The sequence below is a fragment of the Theobroma umbraticum genome, unplaced genomic scaffold (genome assembly GCF_002168275.2).
Source record: "Theobroma umbraticum cultivar Fairchild unplaced genomic scaffold, ASM216827v3 scaffold_147.0, whole genome shotgun sequence".
Taxonomy (NCBI): domain Eukaryota; kingdom Viridiplantae; phylum Streptophyta; class Magnoliopsida; order Malvales; family Malvaceae; genus Theobroma; species Theobroma umbraticum.
Genome location: NW_018397259.1, coordinates 5006100 through 5022261, shown reverse-complemented (window position 1 = coordinate 5022261; position 16162 = coordinate 5006100).

The following is a 16162-nucleotide window of genomic DNA, read 5'->3' as shown; positions in this document are numbered from 1 at the left end:
GCCAGCTGCAAATATTAAATCAATGCGAGATTCTATATTGACATGGAAGCTTATATGAACCATCACAAAGATTTGGCCATTTGGGTTGATATTGTTTTAATCATATATATTTATATTTTGTATGTATAATTTCTAGAGAAAGAGGAGGTGAGGAGAGGTAGATTGCCAATTTGCAATTGGTGCAATGGGGTTCCAACAATCGACAGTTATGGCCCGGTCAAAACATATTTTCAAATTTTAAATCATATTTCATAATCGAATTTTCAAGTGCTTTATAATACTTTTATATCTGTTTAGATCTAGATTCTTATAGTAATAATTTATTTTAGATCTAGATTTTGGGATAGTATAAAATTGAATAAAAAAATATATTTTTACTTCAATAATCACAGTGTGTGTTGTCATAAATGAAAAAAGATAAAAAAAAAAAAAAACACCAACCATTTTGTCATCTAGCACATAAGTTAAGCCAACAACCTAAAAGCCTGCTGGCAATATCATATTGCCTTATGTTTTCGGCTGTTGTTTGTCCAAGTATATATAATGAAACCCACAATTTTACGGTTATTTATTTAGATAAAAATGGGATGGTATTTTATTTGATCTGTATCCCTACTACAATGATTTGATTTGAATTTCAATTTGTTTGTATACATCCTCAAGGATGACTTTCCATTAGGTATAATTTGTCACTTGAAAAATTTATAACATTTTATTTAAATAATTATTATTTTATCACATTAGTTATAGATTAGGATGCTTAATTAAAAATTATCATAGGGTTGTATATCAATTTGAAAATTAATTGGTCAAAATACCCACTCAATCTCTATGTTACGTGGTGGTTTTCTAGACCACTCCTTGTGCAGCTTTGAACTCACCCTTAACCTGGTCACTGAGCTCAAGTCAACCTAGAACACCTATTAGCCACACTCACACTCAAGCACAAGACTTAAGACTCACAAGCACTCAAGCAAAAGATTGAAATTGAAGAGTAAAGCTCTAAATTTCATTCTCTAGAATTTCTTATGTACAAGTATACAATGCATGAGATATATATAGGAAGGTCCCCCATGTATTAAAAGATAAAAATAGGAGGGAAAGTTCCCTCCAAAGAATTCACTTTAAAATTTCTCTTCAAATACAAGACATACTCATATGTGTGCTGGTATGTCATAATATCATATGAATTGCATATGTGTCACATTGCGAAGGGATTTTGACTAAGTAGGCCTGACATTTTCCCTGACTTAATTTGGCAACGTTCTTGCTGTCACATGGAAGGCATCAATCTGGTCTTAGACTTGCCACAAGTATTTCGCAGACTCTCAACTAGCTTCACTCAATGCTTTCCACTTCATAAGGTATGGTGTTGAGGCATGTGGTGTTGCCATCTAAGTACTTTATTCGTAAGCATTTCTTTGACCTCTTTCTCATATGTAGTTCAAACACCCAATGGAGCTCTTGGCTCACCCCTTTACTAGGGCTTTCATCATCTCCATGATATGGCTTAAGCATACTCACAATGAACATGGAGTGCACCTTAGGCTTTAATGGCAAGTCTAGCTTGTAGACCATTTTCCTTATTCGTTTAACCACCTAGTATGGCCCCTCGTACCTTCAAACCAAACCTTTGTGTAAGCCTTTATTTTTCAAGACTAGATGTAGTTTCACCATCACCATGTCCCTCATATCGAAATGAGCATCCCTTCTAATATTATCTACCCACTTTTTAGCCTTTTTAGTTGCCTGGCAGAGACATGCTCTAGATAACTCACATTATTCCTCCCATGTTTGAGTAGTCTTGTAGGCAACTGGTGCCAATCTAGTGTAGCCCCTGCTATGGCACTGATTGTGTTCAGTTGTTGCCCCATCACTATTTGAAAGGGACTTTGGCTCGCAAGCTTATTACTTTGTAGGTGATGGGAAAACTGAGCCATGTCAGGCAGCTTAAGCCAATTTGTCTAAGTGCCCAGCACAAAGTGTCTCAAGTATAACTCCAACAATGCATTCACCTATTTAGTCTACCCATTGATTTGTAGAGGGTGGCTAGTTGAGAAACACAATTTTAACCTTAATAATGTAAACAATTCAGTCCAAAACTTCCCTATAAATTGGCTATCCTATCAATGATAATAGTCCACGTCGTGCCTTAGTATTTGACCACATGTCTCATGAACAATTGAGCTGCCTCCTCAACTGGGTACTCTTTAGTAGCAGCTATGAATGTAACATACTTGAAGAACTAATCCAATATTCCTATGATGCTGCCGAATGCATCAACCTTGGGTAAACCCATTATGAAGTCCATGCTGACACTATCCCATGGTTTATTTGGCATTAGTAATGGGTTGAGTAACCCCTTAGGCCTCTATTTCTCAATCTTATCTTGTTGACAAACTAAGCAAGTCCAAACATAGCCCTCAACATCATTAGCTATACAAGGCTAGAAATACTTGGCACTTAACAATGTTATAGTCCAATTCACTCTAGAGTGCCCTGCCCATCGGTCGTCATGGCCCTCTTTCATCAACAACTTTCGTAGTCCCCCATGTTACGACACATAGAGCCTATTACCCTTAACATACACCAAGCCATCACTCACTCACTCAAATCTGCCTAGTCTTACCCGTTTTAGCATACTCTAGTATTGATTGTGTTGTAGGGTCATGTATTATACCTTTCAATATGCATAGCAGTAGATCCTTGCATACGTCATTGATTGGGGTAGATGTTGTCTTACGCTTAACGCATCAACCACTAGATTAGCCTTACTTGGCTTGTACTCCCTCACATAGTCAAACTTGGCCAAGAAATCTTACCACAAAGCTTGCTTCGAGCTAAGTTTCTTTTATCTCTGAAAATAGGTTGTGGCCACATTATCTGTCCGTATCACAAACTGACTTCCTAATAAGTAGTGTTGCCATTTCCATAGGTAATGGACCATGACAAACATTTCCTTCTCCTAAACCATATACCTTCATTTCGTGTCATTAAGCTTTTGGGTTTTGTAAGTAATAGGATGCTTGGATTGCATTAACACACAGTCTATAGTAAAGTCACTTGCATCCATGTTCACCTCATAAGGTTGCTTGTGGTTTGGCAACAGTAACACAAGTTGCTTGCACATTACTTTTTGTTAGAGAATAGGCCTATGGCACAAACTAATCAAAGTTGTACACAGCATGCGACTCATTATGAATCAAGCTTGAATATTTGATGTTTGATCTAACTTGATTAATTTATTTTAATAATAAAAAACCAAATTCTTATCAAAATTTAATTTCAAAACATATTTAAAATATTAATATAAAAAATATTAGAAATTAATAATTAAATAATTTTTTTTAAAAAAATTAATATTACTCATTAACGTTTAGGATAAATGTTGTGCTTCGAATCTTACGTCAATAAAAATTTATAAAGACATATTTAAAATGTTGATTGAGAATGGCTATATTTTTATTAGACTGATCACAAAGTCGACATCCAAGGCCATTATTCTCATTTCAAGGAGATAGATTAATTTCGCTGGAAAAAAGAGAAGTCTGCTTATCACTGACTCAGCCTCCGAAAAGGAAATACATGTGAATGGACTAAGTCTAACAGCAGGTAGGAATAGGATAGGCTCTTTCATTTTATTACCAAAATCTCCTTAGACGGTCCCTCTTTTATCATATGATAAAAGAACTTCTATAATAATTTCTACTCGGCTATCGCACCAATTGCCATCTTCTATTCTAAATAACGTAAAGTCTTGAAATGATTCACCCCATCACCCGTCCCACTTGGGTCTCCGTCATCCATACCAAAGATTACAGGCCTTTCCATCTTTATTTTAAATATAAGCAATTAACTAAAGTAAATAATTGATTTTGAAAAATTAGAAAATGAATTATGAATGAGAAAAGAATTATCATAACAAATGGCTGTGCTGCTTAGCGGCACACCCCACCCACATTCCCCATTTTTGTAATAAAAAAAATTTTAATAGAAAAAAAATATTTTTAATAATAACAAAATTTTAATGTAATAAAAACTCTTTTAATTCAAAAAAAATTAATACAAGAAAAACTCTCTTTTCTTAAAAAAAATATTAATGGCCATAAAAAAAATAAAGAGATCAAATATTACCTAATTACTTTTTTCCTTTTGACTTTCATCTTCTATACATCAAGTAATATTACAATTAGATGGCTTTTCATAGTTACATAAATCTAAAGAAAAATAAAAAAAGTCAAGAAGGAAACGTGGAGATGATAGGCCACCCTTCTTGTTACATGACCAAAAGAAAAGAGTGACATGTAAAATTTTCTAGGATAATTAAAGTGACAAAAAACCTTGAATCATGCACCATAACATTCAACCATACATTGATCGCATCAAGATAGTTAATTATATGCCAAGGTGCCAACGATACAAAATAGATATAAGAAACAAAACTTGCAATAATCCCTGCTTTGATACAAATTGTTGGAGTTGCATCTTAGTGAATTGATGTAATTGTGTAAAGTATGGATTTCAACAAATTTCTTTTATAAAGGAAGTAAGTAATCCAATTACATAAATGGAAATGCATATCATTTTTATTGTAAGTAACATAATAACATAAAAAAAATCTATTAAGAAAAACTTACCTTTTATTTTGAAATTTTTATTTTCGGATACCACCACACCAATGAATGATTTCTCGAGCAAACAAGTTTATCATTTATTCTTTAAAAATGCTTTCAACTTGAACCTTGAGCGGACAAGGTGTGGAATGCAAGATTATTAGATGGCAATCAATTTTTTTATCTCTTTTCTTTCTAAAAATTAGTGGTTATTTTCTTTCAAAAAATTCTGCTAAGAATGGGAGAGAGGAAGAAAGATACAGCAAAGTTTTTAAAGGAGTAGGAGAGAAGCCACGGCTGAAATTATTTTGAGAAAAAGTACCTATGTATCTTTTCTTCCAATCTCTTCTCTTTTTATTAAAATCCTTGTCTCAAAAGTTTAATCAAAATCGAACACCTTTAAATCAATCTTGACCATCCATTTAGAGTTATGAAAGCATCAAATATGCTCCATAATTATTAAAATTAAAATTAAAAAATAAATAATTTAATTCTTTAATTATCATTTAGAGTTCTTGATAAAATAAAACTCTTTATTGAATAATGACTCTTATTTTATCATTATCTATATTTATTTGAAAAGAATTAATAATAAATAAAAGAGTAAGAGTTAAATATGGAGTTTTCTTTTATCAACATTATCTTAATTTAAGACAACTCTTATTCATAATTAAGATGAAAATATTTTATCTTGTTAAATTAAGACAAATATGTTTTCTTGTCTAGATTAAGATAAAAAATATTTTTCTTATTTTAGATTAAGACAAATATAGTTTCTTATCTAAATAAAATCAAACAGTTTTCTTATCTAAATTAGACAAACATGTTAAAGTTGTTATTTTTGTACATAATTTAATTAATCAAATTAAAACATGCATTCCAACTTAAACAAGTTGAATTCTACAAAGTTAAGTGGGGAATCTATTTGGACATAGATATTCCAAGCTCCAATAAACTTAGAATTATTCTTAATTTCATTAAAAATAATTCAAGTTTATTAACTATGAAATCACTCTACCATAGATTCATGTTGCACTCTTAGATTAACTATAATTACAAGAAACAATTCAATACTTGATATTAATTATTAGTTGTCCAATTGCAAACCTTATATTGTGAACCCTCATAACCATTCAATAACAAAAGTGAAATTGCTGTTTTACCTTTTATGTCAATTTGTCCCTAAATCTTAAATTTCATCCAGTTAGTGATTCAATACTCTTGATCTAATCTTTTGAGCATCTATATGTGATGAGTAGCTAATACATCAATCTAGTAAGCCTAGATTAATCACCAATTTTCTAAAATCACTAGAAATGATATTAATGCTATGAACTCTGTTATTTGAATATATGTTTTCATATATTCTTCTCGATTATAATCTCAAAATAAGGAGTCCAAATCAACACTTTATGATAATCATGCTCATGGTAAATCAAAGATTATAAGGAGAATAAACACTATTCCACTATCCATCAAGATTTCAGTTCTACTATAAGTAAATGCATAAGTGTGAGATCAAGATTTAAGTAACAGTTAAACTTAAATTTGATTCTCACATGATTCTAGTTCATGTTATAGTGTTATTACTCGAAATCAACCATTTTGATAATTTGAGACTCATCCTTAGAATCATGGTACCTCAATAATTAGAAAATAAATGTTTACTTAAAACAAACTCTTCGTCTTATTATCAAAATGTATTTTCATTACAAATAAATTTAGAAAAATTAAACAGGAGAATACACTTGCTTCAAGGGCATCAGATTCTCAAAAATTTTAACAAATATGACATTGCGTGACTTACGCATTACGTGAATGGTTTTTAGTTATTGCTTAAGTAGTTAATATGACATTACGTTACTGGTAGATAAGCATTGCATGACTTAAGCTTTGCTTTGAGTTATTCATAGTCATTGTGGGGCTACTTGATAGGGTATTACGTAACTAGTAGATAGGCATTACGTGACTTAAGCATTGCATGAATGGTTTTTCTGTTTCACCTATTCCCCCTTCACAAGATCGACTATAGAGGGTCTATAGTCAATCTTGGACTAGAATGGCTGCTTTTTACTTAATTTTCTCCACAAGATCGATGCTTTACTCAAACTTTTTACTGAAACTTTTGACTGTCATCCTTTTTTTTTATCCTTTTCATGGGTTATTTTATCATTTTAGTCAATGGATGCGTAACCCTTTCTCTCTTTTAGTATATTAATTTCTCTATCCCCATTTCCTACAAGTAATGACATTTTATACAATTAATGACCTGAAGCATATTTGATTCCTTTTCAATTATCTTTTTCATTTCTTGTTAAATTCTATTTCTATTTCTTAATCCCAAAGTTCCAACTCAAAACGTGTCCCATCTTTTTTTTTAATTTAAGTTTTTGTAATCTAGCAAGTATCTTTTAGGAATAGTATGGTATCAGAGTAAAAAGAGCTGCTTGGTTTATACCAAAAATTATAATTGCAGGTTGTGATTAATTTGTGATTATCATCACCTTATGATAATCAAGAAACAAATTTATCAAATCAAGAGGCATGTAGAATTCTGGTTCACGTCTCTGCTGTCATGCCAACTCTAATAGTCTACTTTCAATCATTCTGCAACTAAACCATTGTTCACACTAGAAATTTGTAACATCCTTCACCAATCTACTCCTCACTCTACCTTCTTTCTTTCATAATGGTTGCAACCAATCTTAGTTTATTAAACAACAATAATCCGTCATTAGAAAACTGGTTTTATGATTAATCCCGTGGTTAAACCAAAAAAATTATCAGGAACAAGAGAAATTACTTGAAAATTTACGGCTATTGTTGACACCCTGGCTTGTCCAATATTAGCTATTGGAACCAAACAACAGCACACAACAAGAAATTGAGAGCTCAGCTTCTTGTTTTATTTATTTATTTTGAGATGATCAGCATAAGCAATGCCCGTAATGAAAATGGAAATCAATCAGAGAATCACGGAAAATAAAGACATACTGAAATTTTGAAATATGGTAAAATTAGTCACCCATAAGAAAAAACATCGAATCTTCCGAATTGTTCTAGGCTCATGGCATCTAGAATAGAAAGAAAACACCAAATGTAAAAGATAGAGACTAACAGCCCAGACTACTGAACAAAAAACAGAGCAAACAAGTAGGATATATTAAGATCAGCAAGTGTTCAACAAAATTTAAAAGGAATTGGATAAACTACTTCGCAAACGTGTGTCACTCCATAGTCCTTCTCTTTTCTGCATTTTTTGCAACGATTAGACTTGTTCTTAGCCATTAGAGAAATTTAACCAGTGAAAAAAAGAGGGGAGCGTGGAAAGGAAATGGACCTCTGCAGAAAATTTGAGAGGGAAAAATTCAACCCAATTCATTTCACCTCAAAGTATTTATACAACCAATATTTGAAAATTTGAAAACCAACTCCTTAACCAGGAGTTCACTGTGAACCACCACCGGCAGAAGACAACTAAACGACAAGCCTACAAGCGTTTAGTAAACTAAACAAACTCAAATACCCAAACGACACATCAAGAGGTTTTGGTTTACAACAAGCAAACATTACTGAAACGACAACACCTTATGACGTTTAGAAACCACCACCGGCCACTTCAACAGAAATTTCAAGAAGACAACTAAACGACAAGCCTACAAGCGTTTAGTAAACTAAACAAACTCAAATACCAAAATGACACATAAAAGACGTTTTGGTTTTACAACATAGCCAACATTACTAAAACGACAACACCTCATGACGTTGAGAAAGACTCAAACTAAGTAACATCAAACTCTCCGTTTCAACTCATCAACTAACTTGCTTCTTCTTCTTCTTCAAAGAACCGTTGTTCTTTCCCTCCAAGTCTTCCGCCCCTTCAATTACTTCAAAATTCAACAATGTTCCTGGATGAAGCAAGGCATCCAATCTATCGGTTTAGGAGGCCCTATGTACCAGAGGCGGAGGGGAAGGGGGCTAGTGGAGCCCCCGCATAACCAATAACTTTTAAAATTCTTTTTAATTTTAATTTTTATTTTTAAAAATTTTATAATTTCACCTCTACAAAAATCTTTAAAATTTTCTAACATATTTTTATTTTTAAAATCTTTTTAATTTTACTCTTATAATAATTTTGTGTTTGGTGAAATATCCCACAACTATTAGTCAACAACTAATTTTATAGAACTAAAATAAAACCAATTACATTTTTCAAAAAATAAATAAAATAAAACCAATTACGATAGAATTATTTTCAAACCCTCCTCCCCTAATTATTAAAAAAAGAGTTACTTGAATAAGATTAATCTATCATAATTCTAGTAATTTGTAAACAATTAAGAGCAAATTCTTGTGAGATACAATTTTAGATTTACTATTTATATTACTTGTTCGATATATATATTTGTGTATACTAAATTTTCGACAATTGGAAGCCTTTTTTATAGTAAAGGAAACAACTGGCCCACCATCTAATACCTATTTCCCCTCGAAAATACATATTCAAGACTTATTCAATACTTATAAAAAACTTATTAATATAATATGTTTAAAACAACTCCAACTGTCATTGCAACAAGTTGGAAGGCAAAAGCAATTGAATTTACACCTGGCTAGAAAATTATTTTTGCTTAGGGATATAACCACAACTTATGGAAACTCCCAATGGCAAGTCCAACTTTCACTGAAGAGGATTATCCTATCACTCAAACTTAACTAGCTTTCTAACTTACTTCCTTAAGTCAGATAACTAAGAGGAGAAGAAGTAACTAATATGCTTTTCTCCTTTACCCAGCCTGCTAGAAAGTATGGATACCTAGCCTCTATTTGCTTAAAAGATGACCTAGTAGATGATCAGCTTAAAAGCTAATATGTTTTTGCTCTTTCCCTAACTTGTTTTTTTTTTTGCTATTGAATGGTTGGAAATTGCCACTTCGGTAGATAGCTAGAAACTATACTTGAAAGAGAATCAATGGCAACTACCAATGTCTAACTTACTCCAGCATTGCTTTGATAACTTCACTTGCTTGCTACTTAGGGACTCTAACCCCTATAAGTTGAATTCACTTGCAAGTAGAGGAAAATGGAACTCCATGTAAGCTTTATTCAATTGGCTCACAAGAAACAGGAATGGCACGGGAAAAAGATGCCACTCTATTGTTAAGGGCAAGGATCGGTATTGCTACGAGGGCTCCTACCCTTCTTGCTAGATTGCTTTCCACTTAAGATATTCTTGTTTTAACATTGAAAGAATCAAAAACAGGTAAATTAAATCATATCTAGATTCTTTTTCCTCTTTTACTCAATATCTCCCATCCTATGGCTTTCCATTCACATATGCCCTAGCTTTCTTCACAATAATAGGGGAACTCATGCACTTACTTAGAACTCTTACTCACTCAAAAGCAAGAGCACTGCAAATGTACTAGTAAGGAATTATCACGGTATGGCCTACATTTGCCAAATGAAAAAATGGGATTGTTTCAAAAGCAACGACAGCTTCAACGCGCTCATACCTTAAAAAGGCAGATAGAATACCAAAGACTAGAACTTCAACTCCAAAAGATATCCCCTCTTACTTAAAGATAGCTCGGATGAATTAACACGAAAGGCCTTTTTTATTTTTTAAACCATTTGGCTTGTTTGGATTGTGGGGGGAGCAGGGGGCTTGTTAAACACACTAGGATAAAAAAGGTAGGCCTTTAAGACTTACTGTTAGCTCCATACTCCTTATTAAAGGGATTGGTAAAAATGGGTGTGAGTGCTTGTAACGTTATTCATGATGTTAAGGTGAGGTTTTGACTACTTTCTATTCTTCTCTTGGAAGTTGAGGTTGCAAGCTTGCTAGAAAACATTATGCTTCAGAGCTTTCAAACAAAAGGTAAATAAGGAATTTGCACTTATGAATAAATAAGCAACTCCTGGTTATGCGGAGGCTTTGGCTTCAACTCCTTAGGCATAGTTTACTTAGTCAAGAACTACCACTGGATTTAAAACTGACTGAAAAGGAAACTCACTTAAATGCAATTAGCTCAAAGGGTCTCACACCAGGATTTGTAAGGGCGTATGCCATTATATGGACTACTACAGTAGATGTTCTTTCTTATCTTACTCTTACCCTCTAAAAACACATAATATTATCAACAAGCTCAAATTAAAAACAAACATTGTAACCCCATTAACACAAAAAATAGCATTCAAATATCAAAACCCCCTCCAGTTAGCTACATCGTCAAGCAATATGGCATTCAAACAACAAAACCCACTCAAAAACACAACAAAAAAAATTCAATATTGATGTATTTACTTTACTTTGAACTTGTTCAAACATTTTGCTAGCTTTTGAGTTTAGGTAGAATCAAATGATGTAAATGCTCAAATGCTTTGAACTTGTTTGAACACTTTGCTAGCTTTTGAGTTTAGGGTAGAATCGAACAATATAAATGCTCAAATGCTCCTCTCAAATGCTCTCTCTCAGAAAAAGATGTAAAACCTCGAGTTCAAACGATGTTCTGCTCAAATGATCTCAAATGGTTTTCATCTTCAAATAGCCCATGAGCTTGAGTACGAGGAGTTTATTTTCAAATTGCATGTGTGCTTGAATACAAGGAGTTTATTTTCAAATGGTATGTGCACTTCAATATGAGCAGATTTCATTAAATGTGGTCTGAAGATCTTTTCTCTTCACTAAAAACAATTAAAATTATGAAAAAAGTTATTTTCAAAAACACCTCATCTTTGAAGATTATTATATAATTTTAACCTTAAACTAATTTCATGATAACTAGTGAAGGGACAATGTATGTCAAAGAACGACATCATGCTGATGCTTATAAACATCTTGTACTTGTTGATTTTTGTTTTTTTCGTCAATTTGATTATGTTGTCCTTAAAATATTTTGACAAACGAATGTCAACATGTTCATATTTAAGTTGAATGTTGACTTTTCATTTAATGATTCTATTAAAAATCAATTGATTTTGAAGTAGAGGGTTTCTTGTGGTTAAAAACTGAGCAAATATGACCAGATTATTTTACTTGTGTATATGTGGAAAGTAATATTATACTTGTGTATATGTATGCTGGAACTTATATTATACTATTTGTTGGTTAATTCTAAAATAAGTTGATTCGTTTGCCAATAAATTCTTATCTCAATGACCAAAAAGTACTAATTTTGGATTTATGAGATTTCAACATTATATTCTGTCAACGTGGGTTTTGTTTAATTTTATCCAATGATAATGCTAATAATTAACCGTACAGAGTTACAAGTCAACCAATATGTTTTTTGAAAAAAAATTTTCTCTTTTCAGTTTTTAACTTGGATGTCTTCTCTAATTATAAAAGAACGATTTAATTCTATCCCTACTTGATAACTTTATTCCAAGCTAGCTGACAGTGATAAAATGGGACGTTATAAAGCATCCTTATTCGGCCATTGGAGAAAGGTAAATAATGCACAACCCCCGGTATACTCTCCACATAAAACAAGAATTCCATCGGAGAGGTAGAAAACTTGGTAATGTAATTAATCACCATTTGGATCTATTTAAAAATAAACTATAATATGTAAGTAGAAGTAGTCACCAACCTTCAAAAATTGAAAAAGAATATCCTATGAATACCTTCAAACTATTCATATATGAAAGTATTATTTTAAAATCATAAATATTTATTAAGAATAGATATATCATTTTAAAAAAAATTTAAATTATTTAAAAAAATTCACATAAACTCTTAATTTTTCAATGCATTCAATTAAGGCTTTATACTTTTATTTTGAATCAAATAGAACTTTGTTACTAACAATTAACTAATTGTTATTAATTAAAATATCATTTGTTATTTTATATCATATGATACTGTTATGACATATTGATGTTTTATAGTGGATGACGATGTGGTATGTTGATATGGTATGATAATAAGGTCAAGTGGCATTTCTGTAACATTCTGATCGTCGACAAGCTGGAATGACTGAGGTTGCCCACTAGGCTCATGGGAGAATATAGGTTTCAAGTTAAGAATATAGGATATTTAGCTCATGTGCTAAGTAGAAAATGAAGGAGAAAGGCTTAAGGTAGATAAAAAGGATAATGATGATGATGTTCTTAGAGCCAATTAATTCTAATTTCACCTTTAACGTACTAAATTACAAGGAAAAGTATGCATGAGGATGAAATTGTAAGGATGAGAAAGTAGAAAATAAAACAATGGATACGGAATGGAAGGAGGAATAATGCCATTGCAAAAGTAAGAATGCAATTACATTAAATGACAGTGTGATTAAATAAGAAAAGGATTAAATTGAAAAAGAAAAAAATATTGAGGGATAAAATTGAAAAAAAGAAAAATATTGAGTGACTAAATTAAAAAAGAAGAAAATGTTGAGGGGCTAAATTGAAAAGAATAAAAAGTTTGAAGGATCAAATTGAAAAGAAGAGAAATTTGAAGGATGAAATTGACAAATAAAGAAAATTTAAAAAATGAATGAAAATAAATAATAAATAAAACAATGAAACAAAAGAAGATGATTAGAATAAATGGAGGCTGAAATTGATGAATTGGTGAAGTGGAGAGATGAAAAGTGTAAAAGAAAAGGAGCATAGGATGGCCTGATTGAAAGGAAACCAGAAATGGATAGCCAACTGAAGTGGGGGACAAAAAAATGGGGGGAAAGACTAAAGTGGGTGGATTCTAAAAGCTTGTATGGCAGCCATCTTAGTCCTCCTTGTGGAATCCGCCAGTTACTAAAGGCCCTTGGTGTGTCCGCCCAAGGGTCAAAGCCTTTTGAGTCCCTTATTCACTGCCCCTTCTTCCTAGAACAAAAACCACAAAAAAAAAAAAAAAACTCTCCAAACAGAATAGAAGCCGAACAACATTATGTCCAAATTCATCAATTCCGAAATTGGAGCAAGCAAAAATCCATCATCCTCCCTTATATTTCATCACCTCAGCTACATTTGAAACAACATTTAAAAATTAACATTTTTAAAATATTAATATTTTATTTGTAATGTAAACATTATTATGTTTAAAACATTAAAATATTAATAAATTTAAATGTTTTATTTTAATTAAGAGTATTTATATATTTATGTTTGTAAATTTTTAATATAAGGATATTTTAGTCCAAAATATTTTGGACTCTATTTTCGTGGTTATAGAATAGCGAACATAGCCATTCTAAAATTTTACAAGATTTTAGGGCATATTCATTCGAAATAATGGCTATTTTTGGCTCCAACAATGAACCAAACGGAGAGGGAAAATTTTTTGAGGAATAAAAGGAATGACTAACCAAACATGTCATTAGGAACTAAAGTAAAACCTTTTGCGATAGAATTATTTCTCAAGCCTTATTACCCTAAAATCGCACAACCGACCCACCTTTTATTCGCTCTGCAAACAAGAAATCTTGCTCCGCCACTTGTGTGCGCCCGGTGAATACCAAATCACTGCTTTATTGATGGTATTTGCTGTGTTAAGCTTGACCGTCTCAAAAAGATAATAACTTCCATTCTCCCACCAGTGAAAGAATTTTGATCTTTGCCAACATATCACTATATTATATGCTGAAACATTGCAAAATCTTTCGAGTATAAATATAGAAGACTAACTTAATTTCTTCCCTCTTGACAACTTCATCTCACCTATAGCTACCGGTGATATGTTTTCTTTCTTTTTTTTCTTTTCAAACCCGTTGATTTTTTAGTAACTTATCATTTGGGAATATAATAAACATTTGACATAATATTTTTAAAAATTCATGAATTATTTTAAAAAATTCAAATAAATATTTTTTTTCTATTGTATTTAATCAAGGTTTTGCATTGGCTGAGTGTGGCTAGGGAGACCGAGACAAAAAGGGTAAAAGAAAGTTTGCATGGCTCACATTTTCATCCAAATACATTTGTTAATTGGCTTGTTTATTGTTACGGTTTTAACTCTTATTAAAAGGAAAGAGGAATTTTTCCTCGAATTGTAGTCTAACCAACCACAAATTCGTCTAGAAGCCTATGGTAATGGTATCATGCAGAAACTTTAATATAAGAAATTTGGTTTTGATCATTAAAATACCTTTTTGGCACAAAATGTGGAGAGACATGTTGCAGTGTTGCTCTTTTCATTTATCGCTGGTAATTGGGGTGAGATGGTGTTGCAAAATAGTAAAAGGGGGTTGAAATAGAGAGGAAAAATATGCATTACTGAAGGAGCTTGAGAGAGGGGGAGGGAAATCGAAAGCATAAAGAGAGAGCAAATTAGATGGAGGACCTCCTGTGAAAGAGTAACAGAAGGAACCAATTGTCTAGTAGGTGGTATACGGACAACACATCCAATACTGGTGACTGAGTTTCAGCATTATTAACTTTTTATTAATTGGTTACGGTTAGATATTTATTACTTTCACTCTTCAATTTGTTTTGCCTAGAAATTTAATCTTTTCAAGGCTAAAATGAGTCTATGAATTTCTCTTGGAAGTGTTAGGATCCAGATGCTTTATTCAAAGATTTCTTATCTATAAATTGTGTGTTCTTTTGTAATCTGTTTGCAGACAATTTTCTACCTTTGGCTTGCATCACCTAGATGGCTGTTTCGATTCTTAATATTTGCCACATGGATACTGCCATTTGCGGGACCTCTTCTCGTTGGGACTGTTGCCAATACTATTGTTATTAAGGAATAACTAGACTATCGCACTTGCGGTGCATTCGGGCCTCTTTCTACCTGCTTTTTTTCTTTTTCTTTTTACCTTTCTTTTTCTTTGTTTTTCCTATGCCCTCTGTGACGAGGAAAGGTCCACTCCTCCCACATCGGGCAGGAACGGGTAGGTCCTGGGCTATAAGAAGCGGGGTGCTGCACACCTGTGACAACCGGTTTTCATGGGAGAGGGTAATGACCCCGTGACACCTCCACGTGGTTAGAGGAGGAAGCTTTTTTTGGACTTCTTTTTAACTACGTTATAAACTATCACAACATACATGTCTATCTTCCTTCCTAACATTTTGTTTAATTTTTTTTCTTTTGTTTACCTGTATAAGGTGACACTAGGAGTGTTCTTTAAAAGAAAAATTAAGTGACACTAGGTAAGTTCTGTCTGTAACATATGGAACCATAGGATCAAATCAAAGTCTAGTCATGCAAGTGATTCTTTAGATCTTTGAGGTGACATAATTTAAACACAAAAACCCTAAAGTTTTAAGAGTGCTAGATTCATCGATGTTTGCAGCATACATAATTTTTATACAATGGCATCAAAGTTGGATGCTTTGAATTGTGATGCCGTATAAGCTCTTATCCTGACCCTACTCAGCAAAGAAGAAACATGACATGTAATAAATTCTTTTCGAAATCCTTGTAACACTAGGCAAAAGTTTGCACTCCTAACAATTGAGAACACCTTGATTATCTGTGATGGTCATATATTAAGGATTTAAGTAATTGTTTATAATACACAAAATAAATTTTATTACAAGCTTTAAGAGATTCGAAACGAGCAGCATATCTAGCTATTATTAGATGGAAGTGAAAACAAATTGCATTC